Genomic DNA, 17,325 nt, shown 5'->3' on the forward strand with positions numbered 1-17,325 from the left:
AAATAATTTAGAACACATAATTAAAGTCCTGCTCATAAGTCACAAGCATTGCAGTTCCCAAGCAGAATGTAGCTAGTGATTGGGAGTTCTAGAATACGAAGAAAAAAAAAGCGCAATCTCTACTAATGGTGATATGTTTATTGTACCAATTTGTATGTTATAAAATGCACTTACTAGATATAACAAACAAACACCCAAAGTCACATTGGGTGTAGGCATGGTGAAAAAAGTACAGTTCTTTAGCGTCCCAAGTGAGGTTCCTCCGAAATCCTCTTTTGCATTATGGGACGAATCCTTAATCCTCTCTGCAACTGATGTTCTTACAGGCAATCAGTCTTTTCCTGCTTCCTCAACACATTTAGGGACCGATGTATTAATGTGCGGCCCACATCGATAAATGCCGACAGCATTCACTGTCTGCATTTATCATTGCACAAGCATTTCGTGTAAAATGCTTGTGCAATGACGCCCCCTGCACATTCGCGGCCCTTCGGCCGCTAGCAGGGGGTGACCGTGTCAATCATGCTATCCACCACCTCAGAGGTGGTGGACGAGTTAAGGAGCAGTGGTCTTAAGACTGCTGCTTCTTAAGTTTCTGGCGAGCCTAAAGGCTCGCGCGAAAACACCAGTATACGTTGCTTCTTAAATCGACCCCTATATCTGCTCATGGGCAGACTTTTTGAAAAGCCTACAAGCATAGTGATTGGTAGTTTAAGTCCCTTATCAAATAAAACATATGGAATCCGGATCATACATAAAGAACCATGGTAAAAATTATAAATCCTCCTTCTCAGTTTTCTTTTATATATGAATATAAATGGAACGTAAAGCTGACCACTCATGGACCCTTAAAAGTAAATAATTATGACTGATGTCATTGGTAGTTGCTGAAAGGCCATTCTTGGACCATATGACAAACATAAAATACTTGAAATCAATCAGTTACAATCTGACTCACATTATCTAATAATTTCAAGAAATTATAGATGGATCACCAGGCCAGATAAAGACATCACATACAGAATTGTAGGAGCAAAATAAAACAAAAATGGCATTTCACTTTAAGCGTAAAATATAAGGAATATTGCTATAGGCAAAACATGAATTCAAATGGCAGGGTCATGAAGCCTGGAGCCTGTTACGAATATATGGAACGGGATCTTAGCCCAATAATAGAAATAAAAGGGTACACCTACAACATATCAACTGCTGTCAGGAGAAATTGTTTTGTTTGGAATCAATGTAATAACATAACATTTTCATATAAATAACCAGTGGTAAGATGAGAAGGCTCAAACAAAAAGATAGCATTTGCTAATAGAGAAGGTGATGCCACAGTAAATAGGTATGTTGTCTGTAATTTGTTCTTCAAGTATTTGAATTAATCGGTCCCTGTTGGTAATTTAGTGAGATCAAGTATTATTCATTCCTATCCAGCTCCTGATATATGCGACAGTTATGTTCCCTATATCAAGAAATTAGATATATGAATAGATAGGAATACATATCTATTATCTAATAGATAGCAGGGGTTACATAGTCTACTTGTTAGATGTTAAAAAAGCTACAGCTACTTGGATCTATTATAAGATGCTGCAGAATTTTTTTGATTTTTAGTAGATTTTACAGGCCACATCAGGAGCCAGAATATTTGCAATCAAGCAAGATGGTTGCCTGCAGAAGTCCCACCGCATAATAGCTTTTTAAAAATGTTTGAAATGCAGTGCTGTGTATTTTGAATTACATTTGGATGCACATTTAATACAAAATACCCATAAGAGCTTGAAATTGGATTTAGTTTTTGTAGTCTGGAAATATATGGGTTTTTTTTTATTAAACATTATTTCCATGGTTTTAGAGTATTGGCAGAGGGGTTTTCAGAACAAAATGTATTGCGTGATAGCTTTGGCTTTGTAGAAACAATTCAAAACAGATGTCCAACAGTTTAAATTTTTTTTATTTATTTCATTTGATGAGCCTGAAACAAATTAGCAAAATTGCATTTGACAAAAATTAGTTTCTGTGTAAACAAACTGGAACGTTCCAATTATTTAGGAATACAAAGACCAAAATCTGCATTTACACAAAAATAGAAGCCACCTTACTGGATCCACAAATAGAGTTTAGGAATGGGCCTTACTCAAGTAAAATGAACACCCTGCGTGTTGCATATGGAGAGAACGATTGGGTTGCAGGAATGCATTGGAGGGCCACATTGTGCCCTCAAGGCCTCTGGCTGAACAAAAGAGCTGTATAACCAATGGGTATTTGGAAATAGTTTGTATTAAATCAATAACTATGGTCATTATTAATATAATTAATTACTGGATATATATATATATATATATATATATATATATATATATATATATATATATATATATATATATATATATATATATATATATATATATATATATATATATAAAAAAAGAGCTGGATAAGTCCCACGTAAGTAACAACAAATGTTTCATTAACAACCGTCTAGGGAGATTTTTTTTAAAGTTATTTACAGTAAACTAGCCCTAACTGTGCAAGTCCACCTTATTAAATCAAAGAAACGACCGTGAGAGCGGCAGGGGCGGGGTGTGCAGCTGAGTGCTGGTGCACTAGAGAGAAGCATTCAGATGTGTTGGGGATACACTGTCGGTAACTACACACGGGCGTCCCGGTGAGTTGTGTAGCTGCGGGGATATGAGGCAGCAGAGAGGATGATCACACTTTTGCAAGACACAGTGCACAAGAAGCATCCGGTCCAGACAAACAGACAAGGTAAGGCAACGGGCAGAGCTGTATAAGTGCGTAGTAGTACGGGGGACTCTGTTACATCAAAACTGCTGGTGTTGATGAAGCAACAGGGTGCACATTTATCCAGAACCCCTGCTTAAGTATTAACCCTTCCGCTGTCAAATGAGCTTTTGCAGCACCTAACTCAAACAAGGATTTTGGATATACCAGACATTTTGTTGTAGGGCGTTTGAAGACTTCACGAACAAATAAAATACATCTGATTGTCAGCAGCTTTATGTTATATGAATGTGATTGGGGGAAGCAGGCGGTTGCGTATATAGTTACTACATATACGATTCAGACTTTACGCCTAGTATCGAAGCGTACAAGGACCTAGAAGAAGCCGGATGTTTTAGATACAGATCATGTGCAAAATCCTGCGCCAGACGCCCGTCTCACAGGGAACACAATGTACTGGAAGCTGTGAATACCTTGTACGGACTGTTTAGGCTGGTGGCTACCAAGTTTATATTAATACAGAAAAATCTCATTGCATTAAATGAAGCCTAAAAGACGACGTGTTTATGGAAAACCACTGACAACCTTCACTTTGGAATAAGGGACATAACTTACCAGAGGCTATTTAAAAAAAAAAAAAAAAAATTATATATATATATATATATATCTCATGCAACAGGCCCCAGTCATTTTACCATCCTTTTTTTTTTCTTATGTAAAACACTGAGCTAATATTTTCCATCTTCCTAGTAGCTTTCATCATTTTTTTTTTCTGACCCTTAGTGATATTTAAAAACAAATGTGTATGTATAATGTCATTTGTAGCCATGCATTGTGTATGCACTTTGAAAACCTTGCTCAGCAAACCCACAACTAGCCATCTGGCATATGATTCATGTCTGTCAGCTTTCTCACGTGAATATTATAGGTTCTGAAAGTAGAGCCAACACCAGTAACACCTGTAATATGAAACCTTATTTATCACTAAAGTATTGAATGAGTAGCTTTTTCCTATCTACTTTTCTTATCATTCCACACATGCAGTGTAAATAGTTTTAAAGAGCAATGTACCCAGTGGTGTTCAGTACTGTCAGATACAGTACTAGTTTTCTATCTCCAGAGTTTTAATCTGTCTACTGATTTTATTTTGGGCGTTAGACTTTCTTGTCTACATGGCCCATGTTGGAAGCCTGTGAACTGCTGATGTGTTTATGAAAATATGTGTGTGTGAAACTGTAGACAGGCCTTTTTGGCAGAGGGATCAAGTTATATCATGTTGATGTCACTCCTGGCTGCTGGTCCCAGTGCAAGTTTAGTTGCTCACCTAGTAACCAGTCAGTGTATTTGAAGGTATAGTGTTAGTATTTATAAAAATGTATTTAGCATGTGTTCTTTATTCTAATGAACATCTGTTGCCCAGCAATATGCAAACATTTTCCATTCACAGACTATCTAAAATGTGATGGTTGAGAAATATCAAAAGAGCTTCAGTTTTTACAGATCTGTTTAACCCACAAGCAGCAAAACACTTCAATGTACATCCCACACCATGTATCTGAATAGAGGCCAAACCATCTTCTGCTTTTCCAGTAAGCTCTTATGTGCTGTAAGGAGGAATGTGCATTGCTTATGAAAACATTAGCAGCTGGGGCCACATTTTAGGTTATAACTTTCTTTGGATTGTACATCTCTACATTTTATGTATACTGTACATTTATTTTTATATATACTGTATATGTATGTATTGTATATTGTATGCAAAACTTCAGTAGGCCTGGGGATTCCTTCAAATATGCACCTCCCTACTGCATAGTCTCATAGTATCTCTTGGGTGAGGGACAAAGTCATTTTTATATGTGCAGCAGAAATGAATGATTCTGTTGCATAAGATCTGCATACAAAATAAATGGTTCAAAATCATTCTTAATTGGGATTTTGATACCAAAATGAATAAACCTTTTCAGTGCTACCTGCTTTACTGTGACCGAGAATGAGCTCATGTACATATCATTTATTGTGCAGCATGTAAGAGGGGGTTCTCGTAACACAAAAATAAACCCATGTTCTAGTTTAAGCAGGCTAAAAAAAAAAAAAATTGAAATTTTAATAATCGAGCATTTTGTGGAGAATTAAATTTGCGGTTTAATGGACTTTTACAGGGACACGAAACACAACATTTTGTCTTTAATGATTCAGATAGACTGCAATTTTAAACCACTTTCTAATTTACTTCTATTTCTTAGTTCTTTTGGTATCTTTTGTTGAAAAGCTTGGACATAGGCTCAGGAGCATGTACATGGCTTCAGCTCAATATGGCAGCAGTTTTGCAAGAGCACAATTTATTGATGGCATGTAGTGCTATAGACACCGACCTAGGTATTTTTTCAACAAAGAATACCATGGGAACAAAGCTAATTTGATAAAATAAGGAAAATTGATTTTACTTTTTATTGACTGCTCTTTCTGAATCACAACTTTTTGGGGTTTTATATTCCTTTAATGTCCCTTTAATTGTATGCCTCCCTTTGGCACAACAGCTGTACATAAAGCAGGGCAAGTGATTATCTACAATTAGCTGAATAATATTGCTTATTAAATAAGCTTGCATGGAGAACCCCACTATAAACACATGTAATAAGCCTTTCATTGTTTGTTGGTAAGAGGCTTCTCATCCCTGAGTCAACTTCAGATTTATTAACCTTTAGAGGAAGAAATACGTATTTTATGTTGACCAGTTTCAATGTAAAATGTTGCCGTTATATTATGTATGTTACAGTATAACATTTAAGAACCTATTGCTTATGCAGAGACTTTACCTGCAAATCAATAATCATAAGTTTAATATGTATATAGTTCAACCTGTTTTGTAAATGTTAGCTATTTGCTTTCAATCCTTACCACTGTTTTATGCATCAATACTTTTGTCACCTTGGCGTTGCAGAATCTGTTGATGCTTTACAAATTATAATAATTCTGTAAGACAAACACTTTAAACTAACATGTTTCCATTTGCTTCCATTATCAAATGTTGCAGTCTTTTTATACCCAAACTTTCTGAGAAACCAGCATCTACTGAGCATGTGCACAAGTTCAGTGTATATGTAATTGGCTGTCTGTCACATGATACAGGGGGGGCTGGCAATTGGAGGAAAAACTTATTTGAAATTTATATTGCAAAGTCTTTATTATTCGCTAGTTTATTATGCAATTCTACTTAATTAATGGTCCTTTAATTGTTCAATAGTAGATATTAAAGGGACTGTAAACACCTTGAGATTTTTTATATGTTTAGTTATGTGCAATGAAACGGCTTTGCTGTATATTTTCACTTATTTTGTCCCCTTTTTAACGCAATTTTACTCTGGAAATTGAGCAATTTCTTATACTCGGACTTTAAGAAGTCAGCAGGGTGCATTTCAAGACGTACTCTGCTACATATCTGCCCCTAACTGGCATTATCTGATAAGAACCGCAAAGCAGTTTGCTTTATACTAGCTTTATGACCATAGCTAGCCTTGCCTGATGACCAAAGTCCAGATTGGCTCCTCCAAATAAAGCAAATGGTGGGTAGAATTTTGCTACTGATAAACAATTGCAGTAAAAGGATGTTAATTTATTTAAAAAAAAACATTAAGACTTGGCTGCTAATATTCTATAGCAATACAAAATAAATGTATTGTAATTGCAAGGTGTTTACTTTCCCTTTTTAAAACTCAAAAACTGAGTCCAATGCAAATGTTTAAGCCCTTCCTACCGTTAGGACGTTCTATGCTGTCCAAGCAGGGCTTTAGCACCGTTAGGACGGCATGGAACGTCCTAGCCGTTAGGAAGCAGATATGGCATTAGGACAGCCAAAGTGCGATCACGGGCTGGTGGGCGTGCCTAGTATCATAGGCACTCCCCGTTGACATGATTCCCATCTTTGAAATCATGCAATCGCATGAACGATCACATGAGTTACTTATTTGTATCCATCGGAACTTTTGTGCTTTACTGTTGGCACTATGCATTCACTAATAATTCTAGCCAGGTTAATGTCAAACATGGTGGACCCCATCTGAGCTGAACAAATTTATCTTGGTCTCATCTGACCAAAGAATGTACTCCCAATATTCATCAGAATTCTTTTAATGCTCTTTAGCAAAGTTTTTAATCGTTTAGTTTTTTGCCGAAGAGCAGTCGGGTTTTATCGAGGTTGACATTATGCAATGTCTTTCGCACTGTCTGAGCTGTCACAGAAACTCCAATTTCCATTGGAAACCGATGAGCCATGTCTGAAGCACTTGCCTGTCCTGGTTTTCAGAGCTAGATTGTGTAAATAGCGCACTGTCCTTGGCGTCAATTTAGGAGGACCGCCACTGCGGCTCTGATAAGTGGTACTATGGCTTTTTGTATACCTCCTGATTGCTGCTGCAATTGTGTTTCAACTGATTTTTAGCTGGTCACTGAGCATCCTGTATCCTTTTCCATCTTTGTAAAGTCTTGCAATCAGATTTTTCAATTCCTTTGGCAATTCTTTGCCATGTGGAACCATAATACAGATATACAAATGTCCGAAATTGTGGAGGTTCTGGTGTTCACAGATAATTTTATAACCATGTTAAAGGGACACTGAACCCAAATTTTTGTTTGTGTGATTCAGATAGAGCATGCAATTTTAAGCAACTTTCTAATTTACTCCTATTATCAAATTTTCTTCATTCTCTTGGTATGTTTATTTGTAAAGCAAGAATGTAAGTTTAGATGCCGGCCCATTTTTTTGTGAACAAACTGGGTTGTCCTTGCTGATTGGACAGCACCAATTAAAAAGTGCTGTCCATGGTCTGAACCAAAAAGTTTGCTGGCTCCTTAGCTTAGATGCCTTCTTTTTAAAATAAAGATAGCAAGAGAACGAAGAAATTGATAATAGGAGTAAATTAGAAAGTTGCTTAAAATTGTATGCTCTATCTAAATCGTGAAAAAACATTTTGGGTTCAGTATCCCTTTTAATGCAATTAGGCTAATTTGAAATCACAAGTGTACTCAATTTTGTTTGAATGATTTAGCTAGTGTCAGTGATCCACATATGTATTTTCAACATAGTCTTTCTATAGTATTCAACATTTTAAGTGATATAGCACAGGGGTGTTCTTCTGGTGTGTGTGTGGAGTTGTATAAACATCATGCAGATGAATTGAAAAACAGATTAATAGAAAGAGGATATCCAAAGAAATTGCTGAAACAAAGTTACTCAAAGGCAAGTAAAAAAACAAGGGATGAAACCCTGTATAAGGGTAAAAATATACATGTAGATAGTACAAAGAAGCAGTAAGATTCATTGCAACTTACAACAAATAGCAGGATCTTAGGGCAATTTTTGCCAAACACTGGGATGTACTATACACAGACACATCTATTAGGGAAATAGTGGGAGAAAAACCGACTGACACCTAGAAGAGCCCCAAACTTAAGTGATAAAGTAGTCCATAGCCATTTTAAACAAAGTAAACCAAAAAGTACTTGGCTATCTACTTATAAACAAAAAAATTGTAACTTTATGTGTGGGAAATGCAGCATATGTAAAAACATACAGAAAGGAGATGTAATTTATGATTATTACAATCAGAGACACAATATTAAAGGACACATTACATGGCGCAGTGAAGGAGTGATATATATGATCTCTTGTTCTTGCCCGGTTTTCTATATAGGAAAAACCTATAGGGAACTTAGGGAAAGAGTTAAAGAGCATAAAATAATAAAAAAACCTTGAAGATAGTAGTGTGGCCAGACATTTTTTTTACCCATCACAAGAGTTCTGTATCCTCACTTAAAGTAAGAGGGCTAGAACTAATTGATCTACAGCACAGAGGTGGCGATCTAGATCAAAGGCTATTACTATCTGAGTACAAGTGAATTTATCACATGAACACCCTCACTCCAGGAGGATTAAATGAGGAAATCAACTATGCCCCTTTTTTTTATAAACTTAAGGAAATGCATTATATGTTCTTTGTAAATAATTATTGAGAGATCCCTGGCTGACTGGTGGTGAACTCCTCTGTATATAAATTGGTTAATATAATTGGATGTTTATATATAAAAAAATTCAGAAAAAAGTAACAGGTTACGGTGTACAACTACTGTAAATTATAAGCTATATGATTTATGAGCACACACCTGTCATTTAACAATATTAATAATGTGTAAATACTTTGTGAAAATGACCACCATAACTAGAAATAAGACAAATTAATAACAAACTTATTGATAGGAGAATTGTTTTTAATTAAAACCTTAAACATGCCTGCATTCCTTATGATTGGTTCAATCACAGAGACAGATATACTTTTAAAGGAGGAAAAAAGATTGCCCAGGCCTCCTGAATACAGTGTATAAATTTCCGTGAGGAAGAGTTAACTGTAGCACCGTTACGTCATGAAGACGCACCGGAAGTCCCTAGCGGCGAAACACGTGTTACATGTCTCTAACATGACTCGGGGTAGCTTACCCGAGTAAGGAAGGATCTGCTGTGTCGCAAACCAGCCTGGAAAGGAACCAGACATGGTGCAGGTCTAGCCGCAAGAGAACCGCAACAGAGAAACGGTTCCTAAGTGACGGATATCACTTTCAGCACATGGAAGGATGACAGCACAGTTAAGGAGGTGGTGAGATCCATGGGACCCTAAGATGAGAGTATAGCTCTCAGTAGGATTATCCCGACCGTTACTATACACCATATATTGAACTGTGAGCCTGTTTGCGAATTGCCTTAAATGCAGGAAGTGATACAATCCGCTTGAACTGTTCTCTTACAAATTGCATTACTAACCTGCAGCTTATTGTGCTGACAGCATTGGTATATGTGGAAATCAGCTTGACACACTGTTTGTTGCATTAACTGCTCAAATTTACTAAACGGCTATGCTTGCATGAACTGCATTAACAACCATCTGTTGCTTATAAGCTATATTTGATTTCTACAACTAATAGTTACTGCATGGACTTTGCTGGACTGTCTTTCATTATGCCATCAATTCCTTAAATGATAACATACTGTTTATTATGTATTCATTTAGTATTGAAATTTTATATCTCCTTATTAAAGTATTTAACCTAGGGAATCAATACATGTTTATGAAGGATTGATGTCGTTTTTTTTTTTTTCCCTCTCTATGGCCATAGGTTTGTTTTAACTGAGTCAGGGTATGCATAATAAGTTTTGTTGCCCTAGATTATGCTGGTTAATAAAGTAACATTTTTTGAATTTACAGGCGTGTGCTCATGAATTTTTGCTGTCCTTGATGCTTTCACCCCATGGTGGTCTAATATCTGTCTGTTCTCCTACACTGGACACTGTCTGCCTGTTACCTAAGCCCCCCTCATGATTTTTACGACACCTCCTCCTCTCCCTGCACTGTCTTCTTAGCTATTCTGTGTTTTAAGATATAATCAGTAAATTCCATTGAATTGGTCAGTATTGCTTCAGACTTGATAAAGGAAGGAACTCTTCTGAAAGCTTGTCAACTTATAAATGTATAGTTAGTACAATAAAAAAACTATCATTGCTCAATGCAATACTCTTGTTATTTTGCTATCTAAATCTCTGGACTAACACGGCTACTCCAATCAACGTGTGTGTATGTAATTTTTTTTATTATATAGGGCCCTTTGCTGGCTTCTAAAAAGTTGATTTAAAATTATTTTGTAGTACTTGTAGGCTGTTGCTTTTGTGGCACAAAATAGTATACTATTAATGTGCTGAATACCTCTCACTCACTAGCGTGAGAGACATCAGCTCTGTTAGTGTTTGACCTTAAGTTACAGAGAAAATCTCATGACTAATATTTAACTTTTTATGTTTATCTTGAATCAGAAGCAGACAAGCAGTCAGGGGATATACAGTCTGTTCAGCATTGTGAGAAAAAGCTAATGTATTATGTTCAGTTTTCTCTAACTTCTTAACCGTACTTTGTATTAAAAGGGACAGTCAAGTCCAAATAAAAATGTCATGATTCAAATAGGACATGTCATTTTAAAAAAACTTTCCAATTTACTTTTATTACCAATTTTGCTTTGTTCTCTTGGTATTCTTAGTTGAAAGCTAAACCTAGGAGGTCATTCTTAGACCTTGAACGCCGCCTTTAATCTAAATGCATTTTGACAGTTTTTGCCACTAGAGGGCATTAGTTTGTGTTTCATATAGATAACATTGAGCTCATGCACATGAATTTACAGAGGAGTGAGCACTGATTGGCTAAAATGCAAGTCTGTCGAAAGAATAAGGGGGCAGTCTGCAGAGGCTTAGATACAAGGTAATTACAGAGGTAAAAATTGTATTATAACTGTTGGTTATGCAAAACTGGGGAATGGGTAATTAAGGGATTATCTATCTTTTAAAACAACAATAATTCTGGTGTTGACTGTCCCTTTTAACTTTTTTTTTTTTGGCGGTCGAAACACATATAGTTTGTAAAGTTGATAAAGCTACAATTACAAGCTTTATTGAATCAGAACATGCCATTTTGGCATTATAATCTCCCTATAATGCCTTATTGCCCAGAAAAGAGGGTTCATAAATGGATTAAATATATAATGAGCCTGACTTTTACGGGGAGACGTACTGCAGTAGCTGCTAGGATGTGATGCATGGCTTTGGCAGTAGTGATGATCTAGACCAAATTGCAGAATCGGGGTGCTTTTAAATAACGGCAAACAAAGTGTCCAGAGCCAACGTGCTCAAATAGGTGCACGCTGCAGGGTCCTGTATTCACCCAAAGTCAATATGCAAAAGTCAGCAGCGTCTAGAAATGGTCTTTTGACCAAAAAAGAGGTGACATTTTTAATATCTGAAAGCTTTGTGATATCAGTTTTCTACACACTCCACAAGATCCACAAGGATGGTAAATTCCCCACTGATCATCCCATTGTGGCTAGCATTCATTCTATATTAACTAATATATGTCAATTTATTTAGATCAAATTCTGAGACCCTTGGTATCGCAATCAGCCTCGTATATCAAAGATACTGGTTATTTTCTGAATAAGTTAGAGGGTTTACATTTGGAGAGAGATACGTTCATATTGTTTTCATGGGATGTAGTGGAATGGATGCTGTGAAAAGTGCTATGCACGCCTATTCCATTTCCTTACATTAAACTCCCTCCTTGACCCACTGCAATCTGGATTTCGTCCCCATCACTTCACAGAGACAGCAATCGTTAAAGGGACACTGAACCCAATTTTTTTTTTATTTCATGATTCAGATAGAGCATGAAATTTTAAGCAACTTTCTAATTTACTCCTAATTTTTTTCTTCGTTCTCTTGCTATCTTTATTTGAAAAAGAAGGAATCTTCGCTAAGGAGCCAGCAAATTTTTGGTTCAGAACCATGGAATGCACTTGTTTATTGGTGCTGTCCAATCGGCAAGGACAATCCAGTTTTTTTTCACCAAAAATGGGCCGGCATCTAAACTTACATTCTTACTTTTCAAATAAACATACCAAGAGAATGAAGAACATTTGATAATAGGAGTAAATTAGAAAGTTGCTTAAAATTGCATGCTCTATCTGAATCACAAATGAAAAAATTTGGGTTCAGTGTCCCTTTTAAGGTTAACAACAACCTACTTACAGCAAAATTAAAAGGCTACTTCTCTCTGCTTATCCTCCTTGATTTGTTCGCAGCCTTTGATACTGTTAACCACTCTCTTTGGCTCCAAACCCTCCAATCCTTCGGCATCTGTGACACAGCCCTTTCGTGGTTCTCTTCCTACCTGTCAAACCGTACCTTTAGTGTAGCCTTCTCTGGGGCCTCCTCTGCCCCGTCACCACTTTGTCGGGGTACCGCAAGGCTCTGTCCTCGGTCCCCTTCTCTTCTCAATTTACCCGTCGTCATTAGGTTCCCTAATAAAGTCCCACGGTTTATAATATCATTTGTATTCAGACAACACCCAAATCTACTTCTCTGCACCAGACCTATCTCCTTCCTTACCCGTGTCACTAACTGTCATGCTCACATCTCTTCCTGGATGTCCTCTCACTACCTTAAGCTAAATCTCTCCAAAACTGAGCTCCTTATTTTCCCCCTTCTTCCAAAATCTCCACCCCCAATCTCTCTATAACTGTTGACAACTCCATCATTACCCCTACCCCACATGCCCAATGTCTCGTGGTCACATTTCTTTCAGATTTTTCACGCCTCACATTCAATCCTTGACTAAAGCTTGCCACTTCCACCTTAAAAACATCTCTAAAATTAGACATTTCCTTACACAAGACACAACTAAGATTTTAATCCACTCTCTCATCCTTTCCCTCCCCAGCCGCTGCCTAGTTCCTTTACAATCCATGATGAATGCCTCTGCCAGGCTCATCTTCCTTACACGTCGCTCTTCATCTGCTGCACCTCTCTGCCAATCCCTTCACTGGCTTCCTCTTACCTCCAGGATTAAACACAAAATTCTCACTCTGACATACAAAGCCCTCAACTGCACTGCTCCCCCCTATATCTATCTCAGACCTTGTCTCCAGATACTCTCCCTCCCGTCCCCTTTGTTCTGCTCATGACCTCCTACTCTCCTCCTCCTCCTCGTTACATCATCACACTCCCATTTACAGGACTTCTCCAGACTGGCTCCCATCTTGTGGAACGCTCTCGCTCCACAAGACTCTCCCCTAGTTTTGAAAGCTTCAAGCGCTCCCTAAAGACTCTACTGTTTAGGGATGCATACAACCTATGCTAACCTTTCTTTATACCAGTTACTCTCCATTGCTATACCTTGAACCCCCTTAGCATGTATGCCTAAGAGTCCAGCTGTTTTGTAGATCACCTTCTTAAGAGCAGACTACAACAGAGTGCGACTCTTATCAAGGCCCTCTACCCATTTGATCCCTATAATTGTTTTGTTGTACTCTGCTTTTGTTTATAGCACTGCAGAATCTGTTGGCGCTCTACAAATAACCTATAATAATATACAATCCAGCAATATGTTTACTGATATACAATGCTAGTTTGTGATGGAACTATTGGAACTGATTTTGCATTGCAATTATTTTTTGTTCCATGACCAGTTTTACCTGCAATGCCAAGGGACAGCCATGGGGTCTAACGTTGCCACCACATCAGGGTCGGCTCCAAAGGGGGGCATTGGGGGGCAATGCCCACCCAAATGGAATACTGTGCTTCCTCAAAAATATTGATATGATCCTATGCTTTAAAAATAAATAAAATAATGAATTGTTATGTAATGCTGCATGCTAGGGGCGGAGTTATCTGTTGAACTGTGAGGTTGCATCACGCATCTGCAAGGAGCTCCGTGTCTTAACCTCTTATTTGGTATCGGAAATGAATTAGAGACTTTTTGGACTTGTCTTTAACCCTATTAATTTTACCTAACTATCGTGAGTTAGTTACTCATTTTCTTAAACAATAGACCATGATAAGACTATGATTGTATCATATAAATATAAGTTTACAAATGGCTACTGGCTTCTATCGATGCCTCAAAAGTGCAGATCACAGTGCACTTGAGTCGTCGATAGAAGCTGGTAGCCATTTATAAACTTATATTTATATGATACAATAATATTCTTATAGGTTCACAGTACATAGGTTGTATTAAGTAGCCTAATATCCGGGTATAGCTAAATCTAATCTACAAATTACCAGTACCTGAAAACCTAGTATCCTCACTGCTATTGCAAACAAAGGGGTTAATTGCATTGGGGGATTTGGGGTGCATGGCTGTAGGACATGATTGAGATTTGAGAATGAGTTTAAGGGTTTTGGATCATGTTAAATTGTTTTTAAGGAGCTATTGCACTGGGGGTCTGAAGTTTAATGGCTCTCTTTTAGTGCACTGCATAGGATTTAGACTTCATTCTTTTACCTAGTGATTTAGCACATATTTTCCAAATGTTAATAGTGGTGGATAAGGCAGCCAGAAGCTACACTTTCCTGCAGAATATGTAGGTCTGCTCTTATTTTGACTCTCATACATGCTTTGTAAATGCGTGCCCCCTCGTGAAAAAAATGCCTCCCCATTTCATTCGTTCTGTAGCCGACCCTGCCCCACATACACCAATATATTCATGAATATGTGTGAAAAGGATTTTGTATACTCTCATGTTTCAGAAATATGGAATATGTTGGTATATATACATAAATGATATATTTGGCTTATGGAGGGGGGGGGGGGTGACGTGGCCTTTCTAGTGTCTTTTTTGGGAGATATGAATGGTGTAACAAGACACAAAAAAATTAAAATGACACAGTGAAGTCAATTTACTTTTTAGACACTACTGTGTGGGGGGAAAAGGTAGAGTACTGCAGGTTGACTTTTTTAGAAAAGAGACAGAAATAGTCTCCTAAACTGTATAATAGTGCTCACCCACCTGCCCTTATTAAAAGCTTACCTAAAAGCCAGCTATTGAGGGTGATAAAGATTGTATCTGATAAAGAGAAGGTAGACACTAAACTTGAGGAAATGGGACAGTTGTTTAGGGAAAGAGGTTACCCTGAATTACTGATAAAGGAACAAACTGATCAGGTGAAGGAAATCCCTAGAGACACCATATTAAAGGGACACTCAATCAAAACTAAACTTTCATTATTCAGATAGAACATGCCATTTTAAACAACTTTCCAATTTACTTCCATTTACAAAATGTGCACTTGTCTTTTTATATTTAAACTTTTTGAGTCACCAGCTCCTACTGAGCATGTGCAAGAATAAGTGCGTATGCATTTGTGAATGGCTAATGGCTGTCAAATGGTATGTGTATGCATTTGTGATTGGCTAATGGCTGTCACATGGTACAGGGGGAGTGGAAAAAGACATAACATTTAAAATTGTCAGAAAAAAATATCTACTACTCATTTGAAGTTTAGACTAAGTGCTATTGCATTGTCTTGTTATCTTGCATTTGTTGATTATGCAAATCTACTGTGTTGACTGGTCATTTAAGGGGTGTATGGAAGGAGAAGAAATGGACAGAGAAAACAAATAGGTTATCTTTTGTATCTCAATATAACCCTTTTAGTGGGTAAAAATCATAAAGATTATTAATGAACATTGGAATGTCTTGAAGGATTTGAACCCCCCGATTGAAAAGTTTCAACAAAGACCTTTGCCAGCCTATAGGAGGACTATGAATGAATATTAGAGATCAGATGTGGGCTCTAACAAACGAAAGAAACACATACCTGTCTACCCCCAAAGTGGGGTGTTACCCCTGTCTTGGTTGTTGCAATTGTAACAACATTATAAAGGGTGAATATTTTTATCACCCAACGAGTGGTCAGAAACTGAGGATTTTTGGCTACCATACGTGTAATACAGACTATGCTATATATATATGTAAGTGTCATGTGCAAACATTTATATAGGGGAATGTACTTGGAGAATAAGGGACATAATTAATGAGCATAAATCGGATATAAGAGTGAAGATTTTGAAGGCCCCTGCCCTGTATCACATCACTTCATAAAAGCAGGACACACAGTATCTCAATTGAGATTCCAAAATATTGAGCATGTGGGCAGGCCCAGGCGAGGGGGGGATAGGACTAAACTTTTAAAGGAAAGAGAGTTTCTGGATATCCAAACTAAACTCTCTGGAGCCAGTAGGAATGAATAAGGAGATAGAATGGCAACTAACATAAAGGGGACGTATTGGGAGACTTGTTTGTATTGTATAGGTTTTCTTAAATCTGGAGAAACTATAATGTGTTCTGTATTCTTCTAAAAAATAATTTGTATATACATTATATGCAGTGATAGTTTGTTGTGAATTTTCTATGTACTAGATCTTTTTAAGCATTTTGTATTTCTCTAATTCACCAGTAGAGGGGTGTATAATGTGCCTGTTTAGTGCAAGAGGTGTTGAAAGAGTTAACATTTCAATTAACTTTAGAATTGAAACTCCGCCCATACTGGCTTTAAATATGGTGAATTAGTAGTGTTTTTTTGTATGCAACATGGTGATAAAAGTAAATTGGAAAGTTGCTTAAAATTACATGCCTTATTTGAAACATGAGTTTTTTTTTTTTGGACTTGACTGTCCCTTTAAGGTCGTGTAGACCGAAACATTGTTGTACTCTGTTGGTTATTATGTCCTGATAAATACATAACTTTGCTGTGAAGGATTAGTGCTGCTGTCTTTTGCTTTTAAATGATAACCAGGACCTTGATTTTTTATTTATTTTTGCGTGCTGTCACCTTTGTCAAGCCCTTCAGAAATGCATTTATCTATATATGTGTGTGTACCTCCTGTGTTTTTGTTGTGCTTTGTATGTGAGCTCATTCTTATAAAAGTTTAAAATATAAGCTTTTGTTTTCTCACCAATTAAAATCTATTAATAGTGTATATGTATTTATGTATAGTTGCGCACGTACGTGCACACACACACACCCCGTTAGGTTTTTCAAAAAGTTCAATCACCATTAGCAAGAGGGAAAGAAAATGAAAGTGCATAATGTTTGCTACCTTTAAAACCTTAAAGGGACATTATACACATTTTTTCTTTGCATAAATGTTTTGTAGATCTATTTATATACATAAAGTTTTTTTTTTTTTTTTTTTTTTTTAAATAAAT

The 17,325-nt window shown here is 36.9% G+C and overlaps 1 protein-coding gene across 2 annotated transcripts in view; it reads left to right on the forward strand.

Annotated features, from left to right (window-relative positions):
• Positions 1–2,594: 2,594 nt before the first annotated feature.
• The window catches only part of B3GNT2 (UDP-GlcNAc:betaGal beta-1,3-N-acetylglucosaminyltransferase 2), a 126,914-nt gene continuing 112,183 nt past the window's right edge, over positions 2,595–17,325 (forward strand). For both annotated transcript variants that reach the window (XM_053712057.1, XM_053712056.1), the window contains exon 1: positions 2,595–2,772. The gene's annotated coding sequence lies outside the window, so the exon portion shown is untranslated. The remainder of the gene's footprint in view (positions 2,773–17,325) is intronic.

This window comes from Bombina bombina, chromosome 4 (assembly GCF_027579735.1).
Source record: "Bombina bombina isolate aBomBom1 chromosome 4, aBomBom1.pri, whole genome shotgun sequence".
NCBI classification, from domain to species: Eukaryota; Metazoa; Chordata; class Amphibia; order Anura; family Bombinatoridae; genus Bombina; species Bombina bombina.